We start from the raw sequence: 14,373 nt of genomic DNA, 5'->3' as shown, positions 1-14,373 counted from the left end.
CTCCAGCTGGGGTATGGGCTCTGGGGTGGGGCTGGGGATGACAGGTTTGGTGTATAGGAAGGTGCTCCGGGCTGGGACTGAGGGGTTCGGAGTGCGGGTGGGGGATCAGGGCTGAGGTAGGGGGTTGGGACACAGGAAGGGCTGAGAGCTCCGGCTGGGGGTGCAGGGTTTGGGGTGCATGAGGGTGCTCTGAGCTGGGACTGAGGGGTTCAGAGGGTGGGAGGGGGATCAGGGCTGGGGCAGGGGGTTGGGCACAGAGGGGTGGCTCAGGGATGCAGGCTCCAGGCAGTGCTTACCTCAAGCAGCTCCTGGAAGCAGTGGCATGTCCCCCCTCTGGCTCCTACACGGAGGCGCTGCCAGGCGGCTCCGCTGCACACTGCCCCATCCATAGATGCAGCCCCTGCAGCTCCCATTGGCCGTGGTTCCCGGCCAATGGGAGCTGTGGGGTAGCACTTGTGGCGTATGGAGCCGAGGCCCCTGGCTGCCCCTACGTCTAGAAGCCGGAAAGGGGACATGCCACTACTTCGGGAACCACATGGAGCGGCCCCGGACCCCACTTCCTGGATGGAGCGCTGGAGCGGGGCAAGTCCTAGATCATGCTTCCTGGATGGAGCGGGGCAAGCTCCAGACCCCACTCCCCAGCAGGAGCTTGAGGGCCGGATTAAAATGGCTGGCGGGCCAGATGCGGCCCGCAGACCGTAGTTTGCCCACCCCAGTAAGGGGACTGTTGTTGTTCTATTGCATAGATAGAATGAATATTGGTTACAGTCCAATTATCAGAATGCATTCTAGTCTGTTCATCATAAACCTATCTTGCTGGCTGCTGTAGAATTTAAATAATAAATTAGGAGTTTTTCAGAGCATCACCCACATACACATGGTATGAGAGTTCTTTTCTTGGTTGATTTCATTTTATTTGTACATGACTCATTCCTGACAAAATGAGAGAGATTTGTGAGCCTGTAAATTTTTATTTTGATTAAAAGATTTGCATTAAATGATTTATAATTGCAAATAGAGTTTAATATTCCTATAGATCCTTCAGGGAAAACAAACCAATCTTACTTTTTAAAATAGTGTTTCTTTCATACCTGTTACTTTAGATGCCATCTTACTATCTGAAGTTGGTCTTTATTTAGAGGATGGAAGACCTTTTTTCACTCTTACCTTCCTCTCCTCACTCTTGAGTACACAAGGAATCAATATTGGTACAGTATTGTCATTTTCTCTATAGCAGTTCCTTCCTCCTGCCTCCTCAAGCAATCTTATTTGTTGTTACCAAGAAAACATATTAGCCCAGTGTCCTTATTACAAACTGGGCAGAGGAACTGTGTGCTGAAACCATCTGCAATAAAGTTTCTTTTAGACAAAATTTCCAGCTGTTCTGTCAGAATAACTTGGTATCTTTCAGCATCTAGTCAAAGAAATTCAGTGCTCTATTTATAGCCCTATTGGTCATTATCTATCAAACTCAACTAGAGGCAAAGGACTTGTCAGCATAAACTCATTGTCCTTTTGGTTCAATAAAATTATAATAGCATGATGAAAGGAACATTGCTGGAAAGTGTTTGTATATAAGCATGCAGAACTAACAGGTTTGTGATTGTTCGCATGGATAATGTGCCAATCCCTAGTGCAGGGCTTGCTCCAAACGAGCCACACAATTGAAGATGACAAGAAGTTAGCAGGGTTTGGAGTCTTGCAGTACTACTGCGTGAGTGGGCGCTACCTTGCCTTTCCTGAATAAACGTCCTGGAGATAGCTGGAGGACCTATCTCCTCATTCGAGAGGAGAGTCATATACTCAAACATCATCATCAGGCTGGCCAGCAGGGGGACATTGGTACAGCAGTCAGAATCCCCCATCCCCGCTCCCCTATATCGTTCATCGCGCACCTTTATGATGTGCAGCGACTTCAGGCTGCCTTGAAACAGAGGCCCAACGTTCAGACTCAGGTAGGATGCTCTGCCTGCCAGCCAAGACCAGTGGCACTAACGCTGGGCCACCTGTACCACGAGATGCCAAAGCTGCTAAACAATTGACTGAACCTCTGAAAATGTTTGATCCCCCTGAAACATAGGTCGGAAGTTCACTGTAATAATCCAGAAAAGTCCAGCAGTATGTAAAATAGACAGCTCTTATCTTGTATTTTTGCACTAAAATAAAATCGGATGACGGGGTGCTAATGGCTACTGTTCCATACATGACTTAGGTGTTTTTTTGGGGAAAGTTACAAATAATAATTGCAATTTGTTTTATTGCTGTCTATCTGTATGTAGCCTCTGAATATTCAGGAAATTATATTCTCCTTTGGTGGGACTCTGTCCGTTTTGTGTAGAGGATTGCTGAGTAGCTGGCAGCTCTATGCATAGTTATTTAGTTGTGATTTCCTCAGTAAGTTTTCTTTTTACTCGCCCCATATCACCAGGCTAGAACTCATAATCAGCCTTTCCAGCCTAATCTCTATTCATTTGTGAAACAGTTTAAAAAGTTAAATTCCGGACCTGATAGTTCTTTAAACCCCAGCTACATTTCTTAGTTAATTTAATTTCAGATTGAAACATTTCGTGCAAAGCTTTTCTCTTTGACATTAGTTAACATTTTTTATGAGAATCAACGTTTTAGCTCAGAGAGAATCTATCTGTGAAATTCTCACAGTACTTAAGTTGCTATAATTGGTTTAAATTTTCACTTTTTATTTTAAAATACTTGATTAGGGTTTTTTTTTAAATAAGCTTGAATACCCCTTACGTAGCACGGTGAAAGGGCAGTGCAAGAATTGACTAATAGATCTTCCTAATACATACAGCAGCGAGATTAGAAATGGGGATAAGATAAGGTACTTAAGATACCGTAACTAGGGCCGGATCCTTCGCCGTGGTAGTTTTCTTACCATTGATTCTCAGGGGGAGCAGGATCAGACTGTGGTAGAGAGAAGAGGCGATTTGCCCAAAGCCAGAGGGGCACTGGCAGGCACAGCGATGGATAGTGCTGTAAACGCTTTTCTGCCCTTTACAACAAACCCCCGGAGGTGGTGGGCTCCCTGGTAGAGATAAGGTAGCTGTTATTTTCCTTTCCCAGGTGTTGTGGGGGAGTTAGTTAGCATAGCCACAAGTGGTCTGCAGGGTGCCTTGCGAGACTTTGACCATGGCTGTGGCTGTCAGGCGGGCTCTGGAGTAGGTGAGGCTCAGGCGTTTTGCAGTGGGACCCTGGAGTACCTGGTCTCTCCCCCCGCTGCTCGCCAATACTGTGTACAGCTCCCCACTTGGGATGAGCCGACTAGGTGGGAATTGCAAACGCAAACTGTTCCAGCCGGGAGGGAGAGCTGAGCCATGCGCGGGGCTGCGCGTTGCATAATCCAGTGTCGCTTTGTTTTGGGCTGTGTTGCTTCGCGGCGAGAACTAGAGGCTGGGCGCTGGGACGCGCAGCCCCCTACGGCAGGTCAGAAAAGGGAGCGGGTCCGCTCTGTCCGTCCGTCCTCGGGGCGTGGGGGTGCCGAGGGGACCCCAGCAGTAGCAGGGTCCTGATTTGGCCGCGCTTGGCGGTCCCTTTACACCGCCTCTCTTCCCTACTTTCGTGCCGCCGTGCAGGGTGACGGGGCTGCTGGGGCAGGCTCAGCTGAGCCGCCACTGGCCTTTCCTTTCCTTTTCACGCTGCAGCTGCTGTGTCTCCGGCTCCCGGTGGGGGCGCGGGGGGAATCCAGGTCACATCCAGAGACAGCGACCGGCTCGAGGAGTGACACTGACTCAGGAGTTGGGCACCAGGCGGGGAAGGAGTGTATGTTTGTGGGGGAGGGGGGAGAGAGAGTACGCCTTAAAACACGATGACACGTTTTATAAGCTAAGGAGTGAAATAGCTGAGAAGGAAACCCTCATCTCTGGGTAAGTGATTTCCTGGCTCTCTCAATCCTCCGTGGGGAAAAATACAAATATATATTAACAGGGGACATGGACAAGACTTTACGTCGGTGCTTGGCCAAGGGCACAGCTGTAGACAGATGTTACCCAGGCTAAATGGTTGTATTAAGGATATTTTTAGAACCCGAGTCAATTAAGTCTTATTAAATTACAACAGGCTCCCAAGTATTGCAGTCAGGTTTCAAAGGCAGGGAGGTCTCTGTATGGGATTTTAAGATCATATTTCTTAAGTAATAATTTCTTGTTGTGGAGGGAGGGTGTAATAAGAATAGTTTTCATTACCTCGCAGCTACTATGCTTAGCCTTGATCCGTGGGAAAGGCAACAGCCGCGTGAGTGTGCCTCTTATACAGTTAATGGTGATTCCCCTCCCCCCCCCCCCCTTGGGATTATTTCATCATGGTATATGGTTGTCTTGTTTTTAATATTTAAAGAGGGTGATGGCTCCACACAGCCTGTGTCGAGTTGTTGACAAAATCATTGTAAAATGTCTTTGGCATCATTACGGTGCGATGCTGGTACAGAGTGGAAGTTTCCATGATGAGTTATGTGACAGGGGATTCTAAATATGTTTGTAGCCACTCATATGAAACGTATTAAGTGATCGGGCAGGGACCAGGCGGTGCATTATTGTGGGTGGGAAAAGCTCATTTAATTGCAGCATCTACATTTTGAATATAAATTATTGCAACAGTTGGCAATTCATGCTAACCAAAGTGTGTTGGGGACTTCTACCCATAATCTCTCTCTGTCTCTCTATGTGTATCAGCGTAAATTGTTAATGAAGAACAGGACTATTCTCTCAGCTACATGTAAAAACTTTTTAGTTATTCTCCAGCTTGGGAGAAAAGGAGGGAGAAGAAAAATCAATGACGTTAAAAAAAAATCTCAAAAGTTTGTTATACTTTGTGTCTACTACAACAGGATTTGAGGTCTGTTTTGTTTGGAAGGAAATAAGGGGATAAAACCCCAACAAAGCTCCCTGGTGTGGAGCAGGAGGCCCTGGAGCCAGAATCTTGTTTGTTAATGGCTAGTCAAGGTGGCCCTTCTAAAGGTGGGGGTTTCTGCAGGTCAGCCCCATTTCAGGGTTTAACTTTCTGCATTTGGTGTTTCTTTGTTACTATAAAAACAGAGGGGTATGAACAGAAAAGCAGAGTGGATATAAAAGCAAAGACACAGGGTTGAATAAATAGGCTGAGGCTTTGAAAAGGATCTATGAAAGGCTAATGACATCTTTGTGGAGATCATATACCTCAGTGCTGCATCTAGGTGTCTGGGAGCTCTAATTCCCCCACCCAAGCAGTGTGGTTCTTTAAGTAGGTTCTCCACTGTGAGGGAAAGCGACGGCATGGAAATAGATGGGAATATTATTTTTTCATTCTGATCTGCACTGGGTTGGCAGAGGATTAAGGTGTAGATACATTGTCTCCCTGGGCTTGACCCTCTCCCTGCCTGTATACCAGGACCCCTGGAGCTCCTCGTACAGTCTGGAGGAAGACAGGAAATGCTGCTGGAGAGGCAGCTGAACACCTCCACCTATCATTCTGCACAGCATGGGGCAATCTGTGTGCGGAGTGCCCTTTCTACATTCAAATCTAGATGATACAGTTAGGTCCTAAATTTAATATATGGAGATATGTTTATCTCCTAGAACTGGAAGGGACCTTGAAAGGTCATCAAGTCCAGGCCCCTGCCTTCACTAGCAGGACCAAGTACTAATTTTTGCCCTAGATCCCTAAGTGGCCCCCTCAAGGATTGAACTCACAACCCTGGGTTTAGCAGGCCAATGCTCAAACCACTGAAAATTTGGAAAAACCTCAATTTGTTATGTGCTCTGCCATCAGACCAGGTATTTAAGGACCCACCAAAAATATATTTGTAGATTTCCATAATTTTTTCCTTCTGCCTCCTTTCCTAGTTTTGCAAGAGACCACATACCCAAGTCTCTTCCATTTGGGTTCCAATCCCACAAACAGATGTGCTAGCGTAAACGTTTAGGCCCGTGTCAATAGAACTCTGCATGGTTAGAAATATAGTCATCATTATATCTGTTTACTGACTTAACACCTTAGTTTGTATCCTCTTTCAGATAGACTCTTACTTCTGTGTATTCTACAGTGCTAAGTATGTCATGTCATTATGCCATACACAAATAATGCGCTTATTACAAAAGCCTTTGTTATGCATTCATGCAGCAGACCATATAATAACTCAGTATAAGAATATTTGGTATGTTTTCAAGACTGTTGTTCTATTAGTTGCGTGTTGCCCAAAGGGACATTTTGAATAATAATTATTGAGCTTTACATAAACATGAAAGAGACAGTGTTTGTTTCCATTGCTTATCAGGATTTCTTTACTTTAAGCTGCTTTATGATTAGAGAATAAAATTTAGGTGGAAAGATTGGGGGAAGTGTCAGTCCTCTTGTTATTCCCTCCAGTTTTTTGTTCTATTACCAAGAAGCATCTGACACACTGAATCTTGTCCAATTGCTATTGTAAGAAAAGATGATGTGTGCTTTTTAAATAAGTGACTGATTCTCAGCATTCTAATTATAAAGACCTATTTAATTTTATTTTAGTAGCCCAATGTAGATTATTAGGAAATAAGACTGTTCTACAATTACAGGATAAATTAGCTTGCTGTAACCCAATGATGTGGGTGAAATTGCAGGCAAGACATAATATATATCCTCAAGTAACTCTGAATGTATAGTTAGCTACTGTGCAGAGCCTTAATCAATTTCACACACAAAATAAAATCGCTATTATAATATAAGTAGGGTATATGGATGAAAGTAGCCTGATATTTCTGGATCACAAAGTTGTCCTGTGTCCTCAGGTGAATCTAAACCAATACATTAGGTTTTTGTTTTCCATTGGGAGGAGTAAAGGAATCAATTATCCTAAGAGTCAAGCTATGTAAAAGATAAGTAGAAAGAAGGATGTGAATGTGTAGTCAAAATGCAAAACTTCCATTTGTTTCATGAATAAAGAGTAATAGTCTTTGTAGAATCAAGTTGCATGGATGAAATACATTTGTTAAAAAGCATGGATAAAAGATTGTTAAAAAACGATCTATCAGAATCAATTATCTCCATGATTGGTAAGCGACCTTTCAGTGCAGCCCAGATTTCTTTGTAGAAATAAATAGTGCTATAAATGAACTGTGATACATAGATTTCATTATGGAGCACTTGATCACGTACAACAATAACTCCATTTGACCCTGTAATATGCTTCAGTGTGAACTTGGTACTATTAAAAGAGTAGTAATTGAGGAAAGAGGAAAATATTGGTGAACTAGCTTCTAGCTTTGATTTAGAACTGGATCACCAGGGTGAACTATAAGGCAAGTGCAAATTTTTAGATAATTGTATGTACTTAGTTAAGAATTTTAAAGAAGATTTTCACAGGGCACGAGTGTTTCTTTAGGCAAGAGCAGCATCTTGCAACACAATTCCAAACTCCCCCCCCCCCCCCCCGCCCATCTTTCTTCCTTGACACTTAATAGATTCCAAGGCCAGAAGGAACTATTGTGATAATCTAGTATAATGCGGGCCACAGACTTCCCCCAAATAATTCCTAGAGCATCTCTCTCGCTCGCTCTCTCTTTTTATTTTATTTATTTATTACTCAGTCTTATTTTAAAAATGGTCAGTGATGGAGAATCCATCATGACCCTTGGCAAACTGTTCCCATCGTTAATTACCCTCACTTTTAAAATGTATGCCTTATTTCCAGTCTGAATTTGTCTAGCTTCAAGTTCTAGCCACTGGACTGTGCTATACCTTTCTCTGCTAGATTAAAGAGCCCTATGTAGATACTTATAGATTAATCAATAATCAAGTCACCCCTTAATTTTCTCTTTAAGAGAAATAGACTTTTTTGAGTCTTTCGTTATAAGGCATGTTTTCTAATCCTTTAATCATTTCCGTGTCTCTTCTCTGGTCCCTCTCCAATTTATCAACATTCCTCTTGAACTATGGATACCAGAACTGGACACAGTATTCCAGCAGCTGTCATACTAGTGCCAAATATAGAGGTAAAATAACCTCTCTACTCTTACTTGATAGTCTCCTGTGTATGCATCTCAGGATTGCATTAGCTCTTTTGGCGCAGTGTCACACTGGGAGCTCATGTTCAGCTGATTATCCACCACACACCCCCAATCTTTCTTTCAGAGTCACTATTTCCTGGGATGGAGTCCCCTATCTTGTAAGTATTGCTTACATTCCTTGTTGTTAGATATATAGAGTTCCACTTAGTCATATTAAAATGCATATTGTTTGCTTTGAATCAGTGACCTGTCCCCTTCATTATTTACCTCTCCCCCAGTTTTTGTGTCATCTGCGAACTTTATAAGTGATGATTTTATGTTTTCTTCCAGGTCATTGATAAAAATGTTAAATAGCATAGGGCCAAGAACTGGTCCCTGCAGGACCCGACTGCAAACACACCCACTCAGTGATGATTCTCCATTTACAATTACATTTTGAGACCCATCAATCAATTAGCTAGTTTTTAATCTATTTAATGTACTCCAAATGTTATGCGGTACCAAGGCAAATGCCTTTACAGAAGTATATTACGTCAGCACTATTACCTTTATCAACCAAACTTGTAATCTCATTTAAAAAAAAAATCATCTTCGTTTGACAGGCTCTATTTTCTTTAAATGCATGTTTATTTGCATTAATTAAATTACCCTTCTTTATCTCACCTGGGATGGATGTCAGACTGAGAAGCTTGTAATTACCTGGGTCATCCTGTTTACCCTTTTTAAAAACTGACACATTAGCTTTCATCCAGTCTTCTGGAACTTCCCCTGTGCTCCAAGACTTATTGAAAATCAACATTAACAGTCCAGCAAGCGTCTCAGCCTTCTCTTTTAAAACTCTTGGGTGCAAATTATCTGGACCTGCTGACTTAAAGATATCTACCTTCAGCAGCTTCTGTTTAACATCATCCAGAGATCCTGGTTGAATGGAAAGAGTGTTATCACCATCTGTTTTTATTTCCCGAAGTACAGAACCGGAATATTAATTGAACACTTCTGCCTTTTTTGCATCATCATTGATAATTCTACCATTTCCATCTAGTAGTGGATCAATACCATTGTCAAGCCTTACTTTTGCCTTCCCTCTTTACAGCTGTAGAATACTCCTGGACTCTGTGCTTTTTCTCCTCCCACATCTTCTGTATCTACAAATCTGTGTATCTCCACTTTTGCTGTCCCTTCATCTTGTCCTCCTTACTATGTTACTGATTTTACCGCGACTCTGCTGCTATCAAATGAATTTACAGTATCTCTTCTTGCCTAGATTATGCTAACTCCTTTCTCTCTAGTTTATTCAAGCCAGTTCTCCAGACATCAGACTGTGCTGAAGGCTGCTTACCTTCTTAGTCATACAAAGAAGTGTGACATTATCACGCCTGTCTTAAAATAATTCTTCCAACTCTTCATTCATTTTAGGATCTAGTTCAAAATTTAAAACTATCCATGGATTTGTTCCAGCTTACTTCACAGATCTCTGCTTATCTAGTGTTCACTTCCCCTCTGGCCCTTCATATGATGTGACCACTCTTACTTCGAGAGCCTTCTCCCCTGCAATTCTTGCCATTGGGGATAGCTTTCATGCAGCCCCCTGCTTCCTTGATTTACCATTTGTTTCAAGTTTTATCTGAAAAACATCTTCCTTCCCTGACCCATCATTTCATGTTCCCTCTGCTTTAATTTTTTAAATGTTGACACTAAAGTTTTGGGGATACAGTTTGTATGAAAGCTGCTACTTAAATAAATTTTTATTGTATTCTATGTAGGTTCTTATACTGTACTCACCACGATCGTATCAGAGCACCTTCCAGGAGTGTGTTAAGCAGCATGACTACACATCTGTCATGTTGTTTGTTCTCTCAACCTTTCCTCGTAGGGAGAAGCATGTGTGATAGGTATCTTAGATTGGTAGTGTGTGGGGTTTTTGTTTTTTTAAATATTAATATGCCTATTGCTATATGTTTATGGTAGAGAAGACAAGGTCAAATAAAAGTGTTTTGCACTTGGAGCGGAAAGTGATGAAGTTTGTTGTGGTCCTTTTATTCCTGGGGGAGTTCATTTCAGAGTCTTGGACTACCCCTGTGGAGAATTCTGTCTCTCACACAAACAAACTTATTCTTCTTGTAGTGAATTCCATTGTGCCAGAGGAGTGTAGTTGTCGACTGTGGTTTTTGTGCCAGAGCTTTAGATGAGCTTTTAGCTATCTTGTGCTCTAGCCATGGAGTGCTTTGAAGAAAAGGACTGAAATCTTGAACTTGATTCAAAATTCTATGGGAAGCCAGCATAGAGAGCAGAGGATGGGTTTGATATGTTCATGGGAGCCTCAGTTGCTGAGGAGACTTGCTGCAGCATTCTGTACTACTTAGAGCCGAATACTTCAGGCCCAGGTATATTGCATTGCTGTAATCCAGCCGAGAGGTGACAAAAGCATGCTAACTGAGGCCAAGTCTTCATTCACCAGAATGGGATGGAGTTTTCTAGCCAAATGGATTTGGTAGAAAGCAGCATTTGCGAGTAGCGCTATGTGGCAGCTTAGCATCAGCAAGGAATCCAAGAGTACTCCTAGACTATGGATGGAATTGACCAATTGTGGATGTGTTCTTCAACCAATGGAGACTGTACTGTGGCTGCAAGCTCTTCAAAGCACTTTCCTATGCCTACCAGCATCATCTGTCTTGTTTGGGTTCAGCTTCCACCAGGTGTTCCTCATCCATGAACTGATCTCATCCAAGCACTGGACCATTTTGGTGGTAGTGGTGTGGTTGTATGTGGTAAAGAATATAGAGTAGCTTACCATCTGCATGCTGCTGGTGCTTGAGTTCATGTTGTCTGATCAATTCACCTAGTGGTTGCATGTAGATATTAAAAAGGAACAGAGAGAATTGATCCATGTGGAACTCCACAAGTGAGGGGTAGAGGTGCAATTTCCCTATCACTACTCGTTGGATGCATCCTTCCAGGAAGGACTCAAACTATGTTCGCTCATTACCCGAGATTCCTGCCACCTCTCTCGGGTAAGACAGTAGAATCTTGTGATGAATAGTGCAGAATGCTACAGGAGGATGAGAAATGATGTCTGTGCTCTATCCATTGACAAATGGAGATCATCCATCAGCGGCACTAAGGCAGTTTCAGTTTTGTGTCTTGGCCTGAGTCCAGATTGTGCTGTGTCTAGAATGTCAGCTTCGATAAGCTGAGTTTGTAACTGGCTGCTGTACTAGATTCTCTGTTAATTTGCACAGGAATGGGAGGTTTTACACTGGTGATAGTTGGCTAGAACTGAAAGGTCCAGGGTAGGTTTCGCCAGTGTTACTTCAACTATTGCACACTCAGGCACTCAAAAGTTAGGCAATGCCAGATTCAGGTTGTCTTTGTAACCTTATTATTGATGATGATGATTATTACTATTATTTCTTTGTATTTCTCTAGCACCTAGGATCCCCAGGCATGGATCAAGAGAACGTTGTGCTAGGCACTGTACAAACAGAACAAAAAGACAGTCCCTGCCCCAAAGAGCTTACAATCTAAGTATAAGACGAGAAACAACAGATGGATGCAGACAGACTGACGGGGAATACAAGGAAACAATGAGACAATACTGCTGTGGCCTCAGCACACCAGTAGCCTAACTGTTGTCAAGTTTTTTGTAGTCATCATGGTTTTAAGGAGGGATTTGAAAGATAATGAGAGAGTTTTGCTGATATTTCTGGGAGGTTCTCCCAGGCCTGGAGAGCAGCATGGCAGAAAGGACAAAGCACATTGTTTGAAAATGTAACACGTGGACAGTGGAGGCTGCCATTAGGGGCTGATTAAAGGAGGGAGTTGACCTTTGGATATTGAATGAGAGATGATAGGTAGGGAGGGGATAGGTCATGAAGGGACTTGAGCGTGAACACAATTATGAGTGCACATGCACTCTGATAGTCTTTAATTGCAGAATCATAGTATTTTTCCACAGGACGTCTGCCTCATTCAGTGCACAGGATAGACAGTGCTCACGTAATGAGCAGCTGTTCAATATTTTGTTTTCTCCTCATTGTTCAATGCGTGGCCTCAGGCCTTATTTACTGTACACTAGTCAAACCCTGCTCTGAAGAAATTAATTTATTTCCTCGTGGACTTTTCTATGGTGCTCATCACTATAGTAACGGAGTGCTTCACAAACATTAACTAATTTATCTTTACAACATTCCTGGGAGGTGGGGATGGGGCAGTACCCCCGCATTTACATATGTGGAGCAGAGGCACGGAAATTAAGGTCAGAAGTGCCCACTAATTTGGGGGTTTAAATTTGAGGTTATTAGGACCAGATTTTTCAGAGTTCCTAGCATTATGTAGCACTTTATATATTCAAGCAGAGCTCCCATTAATTTCTATTACAACTGTGAGCACTTCTGCAAATCAGACCCCAAGTTATCATGTTAGGCACCCAGACAACGAGGAATACACAACTAGTGATCGCTGTGACAAGTTTGGCTTAAGTGACTTGACTAGCATCACACAGGAACTCTGTAGCAGAGGCGGGGATAGATTCCAGTTCTTCAGGATAGTATTCAACTGCCTTAACCATGAGACCATCCTTTCTCTTCCTGAAAACCCTTGCCTCATTCAGTACACAGCTATGAACTTCTGCAGTAACTGAGGCAGTGGTCCTACAGACAACAGGCTCCTTCACTATACAACCCTCGGAAAACTCCAGAGGTAGAGATGGAAAGCCTGAGTGGAGTCTGGGACTGTGTAAGCAAAGAAAATGGGACTGGAACAAGGAGCCAAGGGTGGGGAAGGAACAAGGACAGGTTGCAGGAAACAGGGCAGAAAGGTTTTTATGGACACAGTCGCTGACAGCAGAGGAATGGTGAGATGCGGTAATCTTGGATTACATTTCAGGCTCTGGAGGGGAATGTGTTCTAACATGCACAGACTCTTCTCTCTGTTCCACACAAGGTTGGCCCTTTTTGCCCTGGCCCTTTTAACCTATCCTTGTTCCTTCCCCACTGCCGACTCCATGTTCCAGTCCCATTTTCCTTGCCTACACAGTCCCAGACTCCACTCGGGCTTCTCATCCCTGCCTCTATCAGTGGACTTACTCTGAGTTTATACTAATATAACAGAGAGCAAAAGTTGCCACATCACATTATGAAAAATGTTTTTCGATTTTAAAGTATGTTAGGATTGAATGAAAGGGAGACAAATCAAGAGGAGGCAGTTTAGGAGACAAAACACTTTGAATGCCATATAATAGAAGTGTTTGTGTTTAAAAGGTGTGCTGTAAAAAGTAATAGAATTTGTGTAACTTATCAAGTAACTTACCATAATTTACTTTATAAAAGTTTGATATGTTAAAATACGTGTTATTTGTGTGTAATAAATTGTCAATTAGATATGTAAACAGGTGTTTGATTTTTAAATTACCTACAGAGCATTAGAATTCAAAACACATCCTTGTGTTTCTTAACCAATATGGGAGTGTTACTATGTTGGAAAGACTAATTTTGTTCCCAACAATCATGGCAGTAAAATTTAAATAAATGAATTGATGGTGCAAGAAAGGTATTTAAAATAAGCAACCGTCACAGCTCCAGACCTATCAGATCAAACCTATAATCTGGGTGCCATTCATTTTTGCTTTCTAATGGGTTTCCCAATGCATCTTGTTTTATTCAATCTGTTTCTTTAGTCCCAGTTCCTGCAAGTTGCTCTGCATGGGTGGAACACCCCACATCTGTGCACAGTTCCATTGAAGTCAGTGGTGCTCTAGTGGGCACGGGGTGCACTGGGGGTGCACCAGCATGGAGCAGTGTGCAGGATCATGGCCTTACATTGAGAGCACAGCAGGTCAAGGTGTTGTCTTTATTTCTTGTCCTGTACAGTATCAAGCAAATCAGTGCTTAAGAAATAATAATATTGAGTTCCTGCAGTGTTAGCTGTATGTCTACCTACTCTTAAAAAAAAGTTTGCAAATTAGAATTCTGAAAACTCAGACCTTAAAGTGTGTGTGTGTGTGTGTGTGTGTACGTTTTTTTTCTAAGCTCTAAAACCTAAACTTGATGAGAATAGCATCCATGAAGAATTTGAGAGCTCTATCACTGCAGACATTTTCAAGCTAACAATACGACTGAAATTGACCGACACCTCTATGGAAAACAAGAGCAGTGATTCCAGTTTCACAACGTGTGTGATGATGTGGAAGAAGTGCTATGTGGATAAAGGTGGGAGGAAAATTGCACAGTGATATGTGACTAATGCAAGGCTCACCTGTCTTCCCACCTGGGTAGCAGGGTTAATCAGGGAAGACAGGTTGATGTGCCAGAGCATGATACAGTATAGTTGAGAAGCTTATTCATGTTGCATCTTTGGAGGATTTGGAGCCTGTCTGAAGTGGGAAAGTCTTTTAGGAATC

General features: G+C 42.7%; 1 protein-coding gene across 8 annotated transcripts in view; it reads left to right on the top strand.

Moving 5' to 3' along the window:
• THRB (thyroid hormone receptor beta) overlaps positions 1–14,373 on the top strand; it is a 256,180-nt gene that overhangs the window by 19,787 nt on the left and 222,020 nt on the right. For 2 of the 8 annotated variants that reach the window (XM_065583490.1, XM_065583491.1), the window contains exon 1: positions 2,729–3,881. The exons of 3 other annotated variants lie outside the window; for them this stretch is intronic. The gene's annotated coding sequence lies outside the window, so the exon portion shown is untranslated. Of the gene's footprint in view, positions 1–2,728; positions 3,882–14,373 lie in introns of those variants that run through there. 3 more of the 8 variants (XM_065583493.1, XM_042840245.2, XM_042840233.2) reach the window with 3 other exon arrangements.

This window comes from Chrysemys picta, chromosome 2 (genome assembly GCF_011386835.1).
Source record: "Chrysemys picta bellii isolate R12L10 chromosome 2, ASM1138683v2, whole genome shotgun sequence".
In the NCBI taxonomy this organism is placed as follows: domain Eukaryota; kingdom Metazoa; phylum Chordata; order Testudines; family Emydidae; genus Chrysemys; species Chrysemys picta.
Note: the sequence above shows the minus strand (reverse complement) of the source record. Positions and strands in the feature narration are given on the sequence as shown.